This window comes from Acomys minous (assembly GCF_964271855.1).
Source record: "Acomys minous genome assembly, chromosome: 7".
In the NCBI taxonomy this organism is placed as follows: Eukaryota; Metazoa; Chordata; class Mammalia; order Rodentia; family Muridae; genus Acomys; species Acomys minous.
Window position 1 is genome coordinate 71,056,897 of NC_140488.1, and position 16,852 is coordinate 71,073,748.

Consider the following 16,852-nt stretch of genomic DNA (forward strand, 5'->3'; position numbering starts at 1 on the left):
TTCTTCTTCAGCATTGCCCGCAGCAGAGACACAGCAGACACACAGCCAAGCTATGTAGCAGTAGACAGACCTCGCCCCGGGGCAGGACCTATGATTGATGTTTGAAAGCTTCATCTGTCAAGTGCAATATCTGAGTCATCTCACACGTGATTTTCATTGCCTCCACCCTTTAACTGTAAGTGGGTAAGTGGATCAGATCTTATTTCTTTTCCATGTTCCATACTTTTGTTTACATTTGTTACTTTTTGCTATTGCAGTGGCTTTGGATAGTATTTCCCCACCACTACCTGTCTGGGGCTTACTTATGCTGCTGCTTGCCTATGTAATTATTCCGCGATTTGGCTAGACAGCTTTGGTTGCTTCCCCCCCACCCCCCCGCCTGTTGTATGGACCATTTAATATTGATCCTTAGCCTTGGATAAGTACAGCATCGCCCTGGGGTGACAGTGGTTTTATCTGTGCTCTAGTCTCGTCGTCTTCAATGAGCTTTCCATTTAGCTGATGCTCTGCCTTTCTTGAGATACCACACAGCTCTCCTCTAGCAGGGCCTTAAGCTAATGAGTAAGGACTTGGCAGAGGAATACATTAAGTTGAAAACCAGTAACTCTGAGCTAGGTAGATGGAAAGTACTGGTAACTTGGTGATCCTGGTAACCCACCTTACCCCTTCCTTTATTGGGAGCCATGCCTACCTGCAGTGGAGTTTCTCCCAAGCTTGCCTGAGACAAGAAGGAGGTGCTCATGGCTCAGTAGCAGTTAAAGTGCCTCGGACTCTTCACCACTCTCACCAGGATTTCACATATTTTATCGATTACTTGTTACTCTCTTTTCTGCATGTCTTTGGTACAATTTTCATTCTCTAAGTGGTAACTGTCAAAACCATTTCCAGCGTTTAAAATTGTTTTGTTGGGAAAGGAAATGTGCTCAAGGCTTTCAGTGCCTTTTTTGTGCTTAAATTCATTATAATTCAAACAACAGGGGTATAATGAAATAAAACTGAAGTCTAATAATAAGAGAATAGTGAAAAATAAGATTAGACTACTCAGATAATGGCTTGGATGAAGTAGGATATTAAAAATGTATATATACAGCTATAGCCGAGCATGGTGACACATGCCTGTAATCCCAGCACTCAAGGCCAGCCTGGTCTACAAAGTGAGTTCACACCAACCAAAGTTACACAGAGAAACCCTGTCTCGGAAAATCAATGAATGAATGAATGAATGAATAAATAGTATGTGTATATGCAGTTGTATACAGTCATGTGCCGCATTTTAGTCAACCATAGACTGCACATGTGGCAGTAGTCCCATAAGGTTATAGTGTAGCTGAAAAGTTCTTATTTTGCCTAGTATTGCCTCTGCCATTGCAGCACCACAACAGTCATTGCTTGTGAATGCTAGTAAAAGTAAATTCACTATGTAGTTTTCGTTATTAGACTGTAGACTTTATCTACTTAGAAACAGCCAGCTGTAAGACAGTATGTTGTGTTACCCGTGCAGCAGATTAATACGTGTTGTGTTTACCCAGTGTCTTGAATGCATGCAGAGACTATCGTATTTGTTTATGTCTGGTGTGCACACATCACAAAACTCACTTAGCGACAAGTTCTCAGAATGCACCCCTAATGTTAATAAGCAAATCATGACAGCCTATGGAATAGTCTTAATTATATTAAATGTGTGTATTTTTAAATTATAATACATAGATAGTATTTAGAGAAGATAAGTTAAATTAAGTTCACAGCAGTAAGTAATCTGTATGTTGTAGAGCTGTTATTTTCTCATTAGTCACAGAAGTCTAGCTTGTCATGTTTTCAGTGATGTTCATGAATTGCTGTACAAATAAAAAATCCTTAGAGTTCGTTATGAAAAATATTTACAAAGAATCACTAGCATTGTATATTATCATCCCAAGTCTATGAAAATCTATCTTGATAGTGAGAAAAATAAAAACACAAGAAAATATAGTATGTTGGGAATTAAATAAAACAGCTATTGAGTACCTAGGGTTATACTTGCAATATTGAATAAACATATAATGATAGGCCCATTTAAGGCTACTACAAGGCTGTTTTTTTGCTTGTTCATTTTGTTTTGTTTTTTTGACACCAGGTCTCTCTGTCTTAGCCCTGGCTGTCCTAGACTTGCTTTATAGACCAGGCTGTCCTAGATTTGCTTTATAGACCAGGCTGTCCTAGAACTCACAGCGATCTTCCTGCCTCTGCCTCCAGAGTGCTGGGGTTAAAGGCGTGTGCTACCACACCCAGCCCTGTTGTTGTTTTTTGTAATTAGTTAACTCATGTACTAAATTGAAATAATTCATAATAGATTAGCCTTTCCTACTATACAAGGATGACATGCAAATTCTTGAAGCATTCAATATTTAAAATAAATAAGTAAAAGCATACAAGACATAAAGTTCATTATAGCATTTTCCTATATCCCTTGTTCTTATTAGTGTACGTCCTCCATTGCCCTCTCCCTCCCTCGCTCCATCCCTCCTTTTGTTGATCTCCATTTCCCTGCACAATGTACTCTTCTACCTTAATGTCACATATATTCTAATATCCTTTTTCTATCCCCCACCTTAAGAGATCTTCTTTCTCTCTCACAGTCCTCTTTCTAGATTCATGGGCCTACATCCTCACATGCACACAAAGTAAAATTTATAATACTCATATGAGAAAAAATACAAACAATATTTGTCTTTCTGAGTCCACCTCGTTTTCCTGTATGTGTCATGATTTCAATGTTTGTAGCTTAAAAAATTCTGTTGCATATATGTACCATTTTTAAAAGATTTATTTATTTATTTAATGTATATGAGTGTTCTGTTTTCTTTTTTTATTAATTTATTCTTGTTACATCTCAGTGGTTATCCCATCCCTTGTATCCTCCCATTCCTCCCTCCCTCCCATTTTCCCCTTATTCCCCTCCCCTATGACTGTGACTGAGGGGGACCTCCTCCCCCTGTATATGCTCATAGGGTATCAAGTCTCTTCTTGGCAGCCTGCTTTCCTTCCTCTGAATGCCACCAAGTCTCCCCATCCAGGGGACGTGGTCAAATATGGGGCACCAGAGTTCATGTGAAAGTCAAACCCCACTCTCCACTCAACTGTGGAGATTGTCCTGTCCATTGGCTAGACCTGGGTAGGGGTTTGAAGTTTACGGCCTGTATTGTCCTTGGCTGGTGCCTTAGTTTGAGCGGGACCCCTGAGTGCAAATCTGCCTATCATAATGTTCTTCTTGTAGGTTTCTAGGACTCTCTGGATCCTTCTACTTTGCCATTTTCCCATGCTTCTCTCATCTAGAAAGTGTTCTGTTTTCATGCACGCCAGAAGAGGGAATCAGTTTCCATCACAGACAGTTGTGAGTCACCATGTGGGTGTTGGGAATTAAGTTCAGAACCTCTGGAAGAGCAGCCACTGCTCTTAACCACCGAGCCATCTCTCCAGCCCCTATGTACCATTTAAAAAAAAATTCATTCATCTGTAAATGGACATCTAGGATGGTCCAATTTCCTAGCTTTTTGGAGGAGGTGCTAAAATAAACATGGATATGTAAGTGTCTCTATAGTAGAACTTAGAATTCTTTGGGTATAAAGCCAGGAGTAGGATAGCTGGACCACGTGGATGATATTCTGTTCTTACTGTTTTGTTTGAGAAGTTCCCACATTTATTTCCACAGTGGCTTTACAAGTTTCCCTGTGGCTTCACTCCCCCCCCCCCCCCCCCCCCCCCCCCCCCCCCCCGCCACATTCTAGCTGGCCTTTGTTGATTTGTTTTTGTGATGTTAGCTTTTGTGATTGGCTGACATGTGATCTCAGGGTAGTTGTAGTTTGCATTTTTATGGTGTCTTAAAGAGGTAGAATACTGTTTCAAATATTTATTGGACAGTTGTGGTTTTTTTTCATTTGAAAGATGTATATTCAATTCATTAGGCTGTCTATTGGCTGAATGATTTGTTTTTACAATGATAATTCTTTACAGTTCTGAGGGAAGAGGCTGTGATAAATAAATAACTTTAATAAAAACTAATAAAATAAAATAAATGTGGTGTGGCTGGACCACTATTGTATGTTTCTGATCTTTCACTGTAGACCCTCAAAAGTCTTGTGAAAATGGTATATCCTATGAAATAGCAGAATAATGTAAAATTACATTTTAAAATATCATTTAAACATTTAAAAATGTTGAGTTCTTATGTTTATGAAACCATATTTTATTACTAGATTTTTTTATGTTAAATTTAAAATATTTCACTATGCTATTCTGTAGTCTTGGATTTGGGGGTATGTGGGGTGTGTGTGTGTATCTGTATGCATGTTGATCTGCACGAGTGTGGGTGTGGAGGCCTGAGTTTGATATTAGGTGTCTTCCTTAATTGCTATCCACTTTATTTTTAGAAGCAACGTCTTTCCCTGAACTTGGAGCTCACCAATATGGTGAGATTATCTGGTCAGCAAACCCTAGGGATTCCCCTGAGTCTGTTTCCCCAGTGCTGGCTTTACACTTGCCATGCCTCAGGATTTCTGTTTTTACATGGGTACTAAGGATCCAAAGTTGGTTCCTCACACTTGCATTGTAAGCACTGTAACAACTGGGCCATCTTCCCAGCTCCGTGTGTGTGTGTGTGTGTGCGCGCGTGTGCGTGTGTGTGTGTGTGTGTGTGTGTGTGTGTGTGTTGGGTTTTCTTTTGTTGTTTGTTTTGTTTTAAGACAGAATCTTACTATGTAGCTCAGGCTGACCTCAAATTCATGGTGATCCTAATGGTGCTGTTAGAGACATGTGCCACCATGCCTGGCTTGTATTTCTGAACCTTTAATGCTAAGGTCATAAAAGAAAATACAAGCTCTAACCCCCAACTTTAATCTCCAATATAACAGAAAAAGCAAGCAGACAACGAGCTGTGGAGTGTAAGCAGATCTGAAAGTTCTAGCAGTAGAATGTGGACTACAAAAGCTGCTAGGTTAAAGGCCTTGAGCACTTAGGTTGTAGTCTTCCTTTTATGTCCTGTCATCCGTGTGGCCTGCCATTTCGCCTGATCTTACTTTGTGGCTCCTGGGACTGCAGCCTGGGTTATAGGCTTTGCCGTAATAAAGAGGTGTATCGCAGGTATCTGCTATTATCAGTAGAAGGCAGGTGCAATTTTCAGTGCTGATAAAGAATGCGGGTGAAGTCAGAAATCTTTTTTGTAAAACTACCCTCACAGCGTCATTAGACACTGTATTACCAAGCTAGTGGGTGTAGTCCCGGAAGCACTGGCATAAGCAGCGAGCATTGCTGTTGCTAAACATGCGTGTCTTCACTCCTAGGCTTCATATCATTTGCTGATCTGTTTGCCTCTCTTTTCTGTCTTACAGAATCCTTCATATAAAATTTGTTAAAATTTTCTTTTATCCTATTTATTTACTTTTAAATATGTTTTAGTTGAAATAGAATTATATCACTTTCTCCCAAGTACCCTCCTTCCAATCCTCCCATGTCTCCTCCCAACTCTCAAATTGATGGCTTCTTTTTTTATTATCATTGTTACATACACATATATGTATGTGTGTGCACAAATACATGAATCCTACCTGCTGAGCCTGTTTCTGTTATTTGTGTTGGTATGGTTTCAGGGGTGTTATTCCCATTGTTCTGCTATTTCCAGGAGAGAGGCTTAAAGGAAGCTAAGCCACTTGGGTTGACAATTGCTCCCCGCAAGAACTAACAAAAGCCCCAGGCATATGCAACTGTTTTTCAAATGGTTGGTCAGGCTAGTCCAAATGCCTCTCAAAGCAAATGACTCCTGGCTACCTCTCATGGTTTGAGGGCGGACCCCTGTTGCTGAAGACACCACACAATTAGGGCACAAGACCTGGATAATTCAAGCTGAATCTGACCTAAAGGCTACTTGCTTTCCTGCAGTTTAGTATCCATGGTACCAGAAAATATTATATAAGTTGCCAAGGGAGCGAAGCAGTAAAGCAGTCCTACCTAGCTGCAACACCTATGAACAATGACCATGAGCACCATGGCAAGATAAACATCTAGTGGCATGCACATGTCAGGGGCAACTAACATCTTTCTAATTGGATTTAAACTCTACTCCGCATAAGGAAGGTCATAATAGGTACTGAAAACTAGCCAGCTTCCTCTGACTAATGAAGTCATGGCCCTTAGAAAGCAATCTACTACTACCACTTTGCTAGACCAGCAAAATTGCATACTATATTTTAAATCTTATCCTTATATCCACAGACAGCTACCGCCCCTCATGAGAGAAGCCTCTCTTTACAACAAATGGAGACCATCACGGAAAACCACAACTGGACACAATGGAGTAGTAGTGGATATTCCTACATCATGCCCGCATCTATGGTTCAGGGAGTACTGCAGAAGAAGAGGGCTTGCCCAGGGCTTCATGCACACTACTCAAGCACTGTACTACTCAGCTAATCCCTCAGCCCCATTAGGAATTTGAGAGCTATATTGTCCACCACATCAGCTGTGAGGACTCCACCCTTATCACATCTTGTACTTTTATTCCTTGTCTGTGTTGCTGTTAGTCATCCTGACCTCACTACCCTCTAGCCCACAATTACAGTTGAATTTTGTGTCATGTTATTATGTAAAACCCTTCCAAATCTCATACTCCAAAGCTCTGTTTTCTGTTCCAAGTCTTTTCTGATTTCAACACATAGTCCTTTGCTCCTAATACCTTTGTTCCTTCCTTTTCTGACAGTAGCAAAATATAGAGAATGTATATGTGCTGTCCATTGTATACAGGCTGGAGATGTGGCTCAAGGTAGAGTATTTAATGATCATGAGTCACGGAATTAAATATCTAGCATTACAGACAGACAAATACAGAATGTCAGGTTTACCATTTTACTCATTCCCGAGTGTTGTGTGCAGTTAGATATATGTGTTTGCACGATCTGGGGTGGGTGCGCATTGTGTGTATATGATGTGGAGTCCAGAAGCTGACACTGGCTGCCTTACTTGATTTCTCTCCACCTTATGTATTGAGGCAGGATCTCAAGTGAATGTAGAGCTCTCTAGTTCAGCTCGTTTCAGCAGGCACCTGGTCCCAGTCATGCCTTGTCTCTACTTCCTCTACATTTGTTTGGATACTGGGGCTCCAAAGTCACATCCTCACACTTAGCAAGTGTTTTACCCACTGAGCCATATCTTCAGCCCCCAAATTTACCATTTTAATAATTTACACCATATAATTCAGTGGCATTAAACACCATTCTCATGACATTATTTCTATATCCACTTCCAGAACTGTCTAATCACTCCAAACAGGAGTTTAACAGATGTTAAACAGTTAAATCCTCATTTTACCAGTTGCTGGTAAGCTGTAATCTACATTCTGTGTCTGAATATTCATACAAATAAAATTATAGACCACGTGTCCCTTTTGTCTAGTTTATTTCACCAAGCATATTTTTTGAGGTTCATTCAGGTTGCTGTCTGGACATGAATTTCTTTTTTTTTTTTTTAAGGCTATTATCCCATTTCTCACATACATTTTGTGTGCTCCTCTGTTGGACATTGTGTTGCTCCCATCTTTTGGCTATTGTGCATAATGTGTGAACATTGGTGCACAATTGTCTGTCTCTATCCCTACTTTCCTCCTTTTGATAGTAAACTTAGGAGTGGAATGGTCATGTGGTCATTGCATTTTTAACCTTTTGAGGAACTGCCAAACTGTTTTTCCAAACTGGCTATATCATTTTGCACATCAACAAATAGAGCACTAGTATTTTATCCTCATCACGTCTTGTTATTTCCTCTCTCAAGTAAAAAACGTACTTAAACATAAATAAAATGCATCATTTTGTCAATTACCTGGGCATCGTGTCAGATATATGATAGATCATTCCAAATGTTTAAGTGCTCTAGGGTGGGCTAAACATCTAAGTTAGCAGGCTTTCAGTAAAGCTGATGACTCCCCAAGATGCAAGTGAGTCCTATCAATGCAAACCTGGCTATGACAAAAGGACTGCCCTTCCCTGATCAAGAGTGGACCCTTCATTTGGACGCAAACTATAACAGTAGCTCCTTCCTGAGAATCTACTCTTGAACTGTAGCATCAGCTGGTGTTTGTATCTCTAGCCTGCCAGTCTTTCCTGGTCATTTTGTAGTCTCTGGTCTCAGTGATTTTATGAGATACACCTTTAAAATATGTTTCCTAGACTCTGTTTTTCCTCTTTTTTTGTCAGTTGCCTGAAGTCAATACTTTCAATTGTCTTACTCTCAAGTTTACTGTAAACTCAGGCCCTCCTGTTTACAATTCAAGCGCTTTACCCACTAAGCTATGCCCAGCCCTTTGCTAATGTTTTAACAGGTTTCTTTGAAGCTTATGGGCTTTCTAAGGGTTTGCAGATTTGGTCTTTGTTGGGACAGCCCTTGACAACTTAATGTGCTCTGAACCTAAAGGCCACCCCAAGGGGAAAGATGAGGTTTCCCAAAGTCCTTTTCTGAGTACGCAGCTTGCCTCATCATGCCAAGGACTTTCCTAACTTCCATTATGACAGCTGTTCCAGACACCACCGTCCTGGACAGTCTTACTTCAGCTTCTTTGTGTTTTAGAGAGCCTGCTGGATGCCTCCACCACAGCATATCACTTTCAAGATGCCTTTTCTATTGGCTTCATTGGCGCCAAACTCTTGGCTCTTTTCTAGACTCTGGAAATGTTTTAAAGAGTCTCTGCTTGAGTTTGGTTTGCTTTGTTTTGATTTTGCTTTGTTTTCCTTGTTTTTCTGGGGGAGAAGAGAGCCTAGAGCAGTGGTTCTCAACTGAGGGTTAGGACCCCTCCGGCAGCCCTCTATCTCCAAAAATATTTACATTATGATTCATAGCAGTAGCAGAATTACAGTTATGAAGTAAGAACCAAAATGATTTTATGGTTGGGGGGACACCACATGAGGAACTGTATTAAAGGGTCGTGGCATTCGGAAGGTTGAGAACCACTGCCTAGAGCTTCTTCATCCACAGCTTCGCTGCTTTGTTCCAAGCCTCTGAAACTATCAAGAGTTTCACTTAGGACTCGGCTTTCATTCATGCATTTGCCTTTTGGCTTTGCTTTCCAAACCTTTATGGGTGCGCATCTTTTACATTCATTATTTCTTGCTGTCATCCTTGGATTGGCAGTGGAGCAGAGGGCCTGTGATTAAATTCTTTGAAGCATCAACCTTTGCAGAGGAAAGAGTGGAACATTCAAAAACATTGAAAATGTGCTTATTGTCAGTGGAGTGTAGAGAAAGTGACAGTGTTAGCCAATGAAGCAATTGTCCCCCGATGTGTTATAAACAAACTCATATACACCTTTACCTTTCATACAAATGTTCTCTCCATCTCTTTGACTTAAAAGCTTTTTGTTAAGGATTCATGGCACGAGGTACAGATCACTTGGTTTACTGTAAAGCCTTCATGGAGGCATTCATGTTTATGGGCAAGTCAGCTGAAAAAGAAAGGAAAGAAAAAGCAAGGCAGCAAATGCAGAAAGAAGTAAATGAAGGAAGGAAGTTAAAAAAGAAGAAAGGAAAAAAGGATTCTTAAGAAAAGAGGGAGGGAGAACGCCTATAGCTATTACATTATCTTCCTGAAGGTGGCAGCAGTGCTCTGGGAAGTGGAGCTCTGCAGGCCTTTTCCCCCCCAGTTACAGGAAAATGTTGCCAATTAGGGTAAGTAGGAAATGCTTAAGACTCCTAGCATCGATTGTGATCTTTAACATAATTGTTTATCAGTGCAATGGGTGGAAATCGGCCTCGCAGCTTTGTTTTCATTTGCATTTCTCTGATAGTCAGGAGTGGAACAGATGCCTGTGTTTCAAGGCGTTTCTCTTTCTTCTCTCAATGATTTTCATGTTCTGCATTCTATCTTTACACCAGGATTTAATTTTGTGGCTTTTACTTTTTCTCGTTATAAAAATAATACGCATGCACTGTTGAGATTCGAATAAACTTAGAATTTTACATACTCCCATTTATACTCCCAAAGACAAGGGCATCAACGCTTAGATTTATTCTTACTACCATCTGTGTAGTTACTTGCCTTGATCGCATTATATATAATTTTGCTCTATATCCTGTTTTTTCATTTAGCTGTATGCTGATATTTCCCGTGCTGTTAATAATTCCTGCATATATTTTGAAAACAGCTTTATCTTATGATTTAAAGAGTAAATCATCAGTACTTTTAAATACTTGATAAATACCAGATCAGAAGGTGTAATTTGGACAAATCAGAAATAACTGTTTACAAAAGTTGTGTGTGTGTGTGTGTGTGTGTGTGTGTGTGTGTGTGTGTCTGTCTGTCTGTCTGTCTGTCTGTCTGTCTGATGATTTTGTGTGCACATGAATGTGCCGCTAGGGGTCAAGCTCAGGGGCCATCCACCTGCTTAGACAAGGTCTCTCATTGTCTGGAGCTCACTCAATAAGCTAGTCTTGCTGGCCAAAGTTTATTTTAAAAAGCTGAGTATAGTAGCATTTGTTTGTAGTGCCCAGACTAAGGAGGTGGAGATGGACAGATCTCTGAGGCTAGCCCCTCTCCCCCCACAGAATGGTTTGACTGTATTAGCATTCATCTCTCATCCATAAATCTAAACATAAAACTGCTTTGCAGTTTTATTTACAAAACAATTACTTTATCTTTAAGCCATTGAGCAATGAACTTTAGAAAACCACAGAATCAATGAAGACACCTAAGCACAACTCTCCCTCTCCCAAAGCCTTCATTAATACTTGGGTGTGTCCTGTCCTCTACCAAATCAGTGACACACTCCCCCCACAGTATTCCCTCTGTCCCTTACTCTATTCCCACCCCACGCTTACATCTGAAGTTATGAGCTAGCCTTTATCTTGGCATAATAAATTCACTAACTTTGCTTTGCACATACTCTCCTGAAATTGTTTTCTGTGGTGTAGTCAAACATCCAGCTTTACCTGGCTTCAGGCTCCTAAGGAGCGGGGTGTGGAGGAAATGGAGTGTCAGAGGAGGTGGGGAGCAGTGTTTCCTAATGGTGGTTCTGAGCTGTGTCTCATCATGGTTGCTGACAAGACTGCAGGTTTTGAATCCGGTAAGTTAAATTCTCTTCCCAGTATTATGCTGCAGGCAAAAGATAAACTTGTAAGGCTATATGTGGTACCCTACATACAGAATTTTGCCAGTACGGCAGAGAGAGGGGTAATCACATCATCTATAACCATCAGGAAGCTTCCTAGTGCAGGCAGTAAAAACAGCAGCAAACTCTCACTGCATCCTTGCCCTGTGTCAGACATTAAAATGACCTGTTTAGATAAATTAACTCATTTAAGATTCATAATAAGCTGGATGGTGATGACACCTTAATCCCAGCACTCAGGAGGCAGAGGCAGGCAGTTCTCTGTGAGTTCAAGGCCAGCCTGGTCTACAAAGCCAGTACCAAGATAACCAGGGCTACCCAGAGAAACCCTGGCATGAAATACAACCTGCAAAGTGAACACACGTGTGGGAACTAAAGAATAGACTCTTAGAGAATCAATAGAATCAATAGATAAAAAAAGAAACCAAAGCCGCGTGTGGTGGCACAGCCTGCAATCCCAGCACGCGATGAGGCCAAAGCGGAGGCAGGCTGTGATCGCGGTGAGTTCAAGGCCAGCCTGGTCTACAAAGTGAGTCCAGGACAGCCAGGGCTACACAGAGAAACGCGGTCTGAAAATGCCCCCCCCAAAAAAAAAAAAAAAGGAAAAGAAAGGAGGGAAGAAAAAAAAATTAACATCTGTTTGAAGTATGGCTATGACTCTTATTACCAACCTTTAGATATAGGACACAAAGACACAACAGCTGGAGGAGTAAAGAGATTCAGTGAACTGAGCGTCTAACTACAAATATGAGAGCTGGGAAACTCTTGTGTTCATCAATATCTTAGAAGATTATTTTAATCAAGGTATGTTCTTTCTGCCTAGAGGTGAAACAATACATAAAAAGCCTGTGCATGTGTTGAAGAAGTGAAGAATAGAGCTAATGGTACAGAAGCTGAAAATAATTATAAAAGGAAGTAGAGATGCCAACGATACACTTTTTTACAGCATGACTTTACTAAAATATTACTAAATTACACATTTTATGTGGGAGGATTGTGTGGTAGATAAACCTCAGTGGAGCTAGTAAAATCAAACAGAAAGGAAACACCAAGTAAACACATCTGAAGAAGAAAATTTAAACAGGATTGTGGACTAGTAAGGAAGAAAATTAAACAGGGAAGCAGTTGCGAGAGGAACAGCTGCAGTGGGGAACCAACTGTCAGGAAAAATAACCTCAGGCTTCGCAGAGGGGCTTTAGGGCTTGGAAAGAGTTGCAGAAGCGGAGGCAGCTGCTTTAATTGGCAGCCCCAACTCCTGCACTCCCTCACAAATGCCCCATCCTGAGAAGTTCTGCTTTAAGTATAATTAGACGGAAAAGGCACAGTATTTGATGGTGCTGTCTGGCATATAGTAAGTGCTAAGTAAATGTCACCCATTATTGTCATTTCCACTCAGATTATTAAAACAGGATCTTCACTCAGTCTTCCACATGAAGTCTCTCCTGTCAGCCCACCATCTCTCTGGTGACTTCTGTCCCTTACCTCGAAGGGCTCACTGCATGGGCTGGCCCACTATCTGGACAAACCTTGCCTGGACAGTTAAGAAAATCTGGTCAAGTGCTTGGAGATCCTGCTTTGCCGCAGTCCACAAGGTTTACATTCACTTGAGTTGCCGGGCAACACATATCATTCATTTTTAATGAAAGAAATGTCTGGCAACATTGAATTTTACCTGAACGTTTTTATTCTGGCAGGCAGGGGCAATTAATATCTTTCCAGGTCCTGGAGATGGCAAAGTGCTTGCCTAGCACGTTCAAGGTCCTGGGTTCAATGCCCAGAACTGCAAAAAGCAAAGCAAACCAACCAACCAACCAACCAACCAAAAAAATTTATCAAAATCTTCCCATACCTTTTGTTTTCTAGGATACTTACTATGAAGAACAAACCTCCATTTGCTTGTATATGACTGTCATGTTTTCCTATAACAAAACCAGGCACATTCATTGCTTTCTAAGTTATTAGAATTATATTATTCTGCATTATATATTAGAGTTATAGAGAGAATTATATACTAGAGTTATTGGTTGAATTGTTTGTACTCTCTGACCATTGAAAAAGTGGGGCAATGTGCCTATCACCTTAAGTTGATGAAATAAGGTGTGGCTCTCCTTTCCCCAGGCTTTTTAACTTTGACCCATCATCAGCCTAAACCAGCACACAGTCATTCCTTAAGGACTCACGTTCCCCAGGGGAAAAACATGTCATAATCAGTTGTCATGCCCTTTCATCCCTCTTCCTCACTCCAGCTCTTCCTAGCTTTATTCATTGCTCCTTGTAAAAGAAGAGCCAATAGATCAGTTTAGTGGGCATGGTTGTAACGCCAGCACTTGAAAGGCAGAGAGAGGTAGGGCTCTCTATGAGTTCAAGGCTCTCCTGGTCTACATAGTAAGTTCTAAGCTAATTAGGGTTACATCGTGGGCCCTGTCCCTAAAAACACAACATAAAATTAATAAATAAACTTAAATAAATGCTGAGTTGGAATGTATTTTCCTGTCTGACCGTTTCAACACAGACATCCATGTCAGAGTTTATCATTACTGCAGTAATCCCCCTTCCCTGAACTCTATTCTAGATTTGTTTATTGTGTGTGTGGAAAATATGTGTGTATGTACTCGTGCACTTTATGCTTTTGTATACATGTGTATATATATATATATATATATATATATATATATATATAATCACGTGTGTGTGTGCATGCAGGTGTGCTGGCATGTGTGTGGAAGCCAGAGGTCAATGTCAGGTGTCATCCTCATTCACTCTCCTTGTTATTTTTTGAGACAAGGGCTCCCACTGAACCTGGCATTCTCAGATTCAAGTAGAGTGTCTGGCCAGCAAGCCAAGGGCTCTGTGTGTCCACTTCCCCAGCAGCGAGATGACAGGTGTGCTGGGTAGTTTTATGTCAACCTCACCCAAACCATAATCATCTGAGAGGAGGGGACCTCATTGAGAAATGCCTCCAAAAGATCCGGCTGTAGGGAAGCCTCTAGGGCATTTTCTTAGTGATCAGTGGGGGAAGGGCCTGGCTCCTTGTGCCATCCCTGGGCTGGTGGTCCTAGGTTCTATAAGAAAGCAGGCTGAGTAAGCCATGAAGAGTAAGCCAGGAAGCAGCAACCCTCTTTGGGCTCTGCATCAGCTTCTGCCTTCAGGCTCCTGCCCTGATTGAGTTCCTGCCATGACTTTTCTCAGTGATCTTCTGTTACTTGGAAGTGTAAGTGAAATAAACTTCCCAAGTTGCTTTTGATCATGGTGTTTCATCATAACAGTAATAACACTTTTCACACGGACACCAGGGATCTGAACTCTGGTCCTTACGCTTGCATGGCAAATACTTTATTGGCTGAACCATTTCCCCAGCCCCTATACTCAAACTGTTTATTTGATAGGTTTCATTCTTCTTATCTCCCCCTGTTTCAATGTTTTTTTTTAAAGTATGGTGATAGTATATTGGTAACTGTCTAATTGGTTCCAGTGGAAGGCTAAAGAAGCAATGTTAACAGTTTAAAAAGCAACCAAAGCCTAAGCCTGCCTCTTCCTTGATTTAAAGGTGGCTTCAAACTTGCACAGGACTTCTAGCCACATATGGCACTTTGATGCATCATTTACATGGCTTTCTTTGACAAGTGCCATCAGAAGTCCTCCTAGGAATTGCATTTAAGAATAAATAGGTTTAAATTTGGGAGTGGGTGCTTCTATAAGGGGGTTTGAGGCTTAGCAAGTATTACATGCCAAGCTCACAGCAGTGTCACACTGCACATGTATGTCCACAGTCCTGGTTTCTAACCCTGGGAATTGTTCTTGAGCAGACATAATCTGGAGTTCAGTTTTTCAGAACTGAGAATGGGGTGGAGAAAGAGGTCTTTTGCGGCAATGTGAGAGCCAGGTCAGTTTTATTGCTGCAGATGCCACCACTCTTTCCTTGGATAGTTACTCCCATCCCTGTTCCCAGGAGTTTTTAGTATATGAAAATCTTATACCTAGCCCTTGTAAAATTAGAGAGGGAAAGTCCTAACTATTGTGCCTGTGCCCACAAGGGGAGAGCATCTATCTAAAGTAGCTATCTAAATTAAAGCTTCTCCTCAATGCCCTTCACTGTTAAGTACTTAAGAAATATGGACTAAATAGTTAGTCCTCAAGATATCCTTAACACTTGGAAATAGAGAGGGGCCTAGGAATCCTTTAACACTTCCCATACTCTTCTCCATGTTGTTATTTTTGGTGCCCTCAGTTTCCAGCCCTGTCACCCCTGGAATCTATTACATGCCTAACACATTTCTTCCGACACCTCCTTAATGCTTTGCTGTCCAACCCACGAGAAGCTGAGGACTATCCCTCATGGACAAGTCCTATGGAAGGTCCTGTGAAAAGGGCGGGGAGTCCCATGGGATCAGACCTCTCTGCATTAAAGCTGCAGGAATGCAAGGCTTGCTCCTCTCAATAAGTTATGAGGAAATTTCTGCACTGGTGTCTTGTCTTAGCCTTTTCCAAGAAATGTGGCAAAATGAGTGGCGGAACTAAAGACTGTCAGATAGCCATTCAAAAAGCAGCGTCAATGCAGAAGGGGTCTTTTTTAGGCAGTCTCATTACTTGTAGTACCTCACAGAACAACGTTTTTGTTTGTTTGTTTTCAAGACAGGGTTTCTCTGTAGCCTTGGCTGTCCTAGACTTGCTTTGTAGACCAGGCTGGCTTTGAACTCACAGCGATCCGCCTGCCTCTGCCTCCTGAGTGCTGGGATTAATGGCACGCGCTACCACACCTGGCACCAGAACAACTTAAAAAAGAAAATTTATTTTGGCTCATAGGTCTTGCTATTTTTAAAATTCAATGTAATTTTATGTCTAGGGGTGTTTTGCCCTCGTGCATATTTGCACATGTGTATGCCTGGTGTCGGCTGGAGGGCTGAATAGGAGTTACAGGTGGGAATGCACCACCATGTGCGTGCTAGGAATTGAATCTGGGTCCTCCAGAGGAGCCAAAAGTTTTCCTAACCACCGAGCCATCTCTTTGGCTCCTTGGCTCACCACTTTAGATGCGTTCAGCTCTTTTATAGAAGGGAATATGTGGTGGAATAGAGTAGGTCACACCATGACAGTCAAGAAGCAAAGAAGGAAAATGCCTGTGCTCCGAGTTCCCTCTTTTCCCTCTTTTATTCCACCTGGACCCCAGTCTGGACCCCATATTCAGGTTAGGCAGCCCTGTTCCACTGTTGTCATTCTTTTTTTCTCCTCTACCTCTTCCGTTAGTAAATCCTGTCTAGAAACAACCCCAAAGATATACCCAGAGATGCACTTTACTAATCTTGGATTTTACCAATGCAACTGACAACCATCACACAGGAGGTTGATGCTCCTTCCCCCTGGACAATCACGGAACTCAGAGCATAGCTGTATTCTGACAATTCCAATATATCATTAAGGTAGCTGACATTTTATGTGAATCTCTATATAGAATTTTCCAAATGTAAAACACCAAACCAAGTCATATACTGGTTTTCTAATCATTGTAACAAAATAAAATCATAATATTAAAGGTGTTTATAATATACTCTGGATATATTTATTCTTCTCTCATTGCTGTTTCTTCAACTGTAATATTTAAGTAGTTTGTATGTGTGTTGTTATGGATGGATACACTTCTATCCTTCTCATATTCCTAAATGGAAGCCCTAACCCCTAGCCACTCAGACTATGATTGATTCATGTGGGTGGCCCAAATGCAGTAAGACCCGTGTC

At 41.2% G+C, this 16,852-nt stretch overlaps 1 protein-coding gene across 7 annotated transcripts in view; it reads left to right on the top strand.

Annotated features, from left to right (window-relative positions):
- MAGEE2 (MAGE family member E2) overlaps positions 1–16,852 on the top strand; it is a 157,459-nt gene that overhangs the window by 40,753 nt on the left and 99,854 nt on the right. For 3 of the 7 annotated variants that reach the window (XR_014780695.1, XR_014780696.1, XM_084789870.1), the window contains exon 10: positions 12–183. The exons of 1 other annotated variant lie outside the window; for it this stretch is intronic. The gene's annotated coding sequence lies outside the window, so the exon portion shown is untranslated. Of the gene's footprint in view, positions 1–11; positions 184–6,243; positions 7,406–16,852 lie in introns of those variants that run through there. 3 more of the 7 variants (XR_014780697.1, XR_014780698.1, XM_084789871.1) reach the window with 3 other exon arrangements.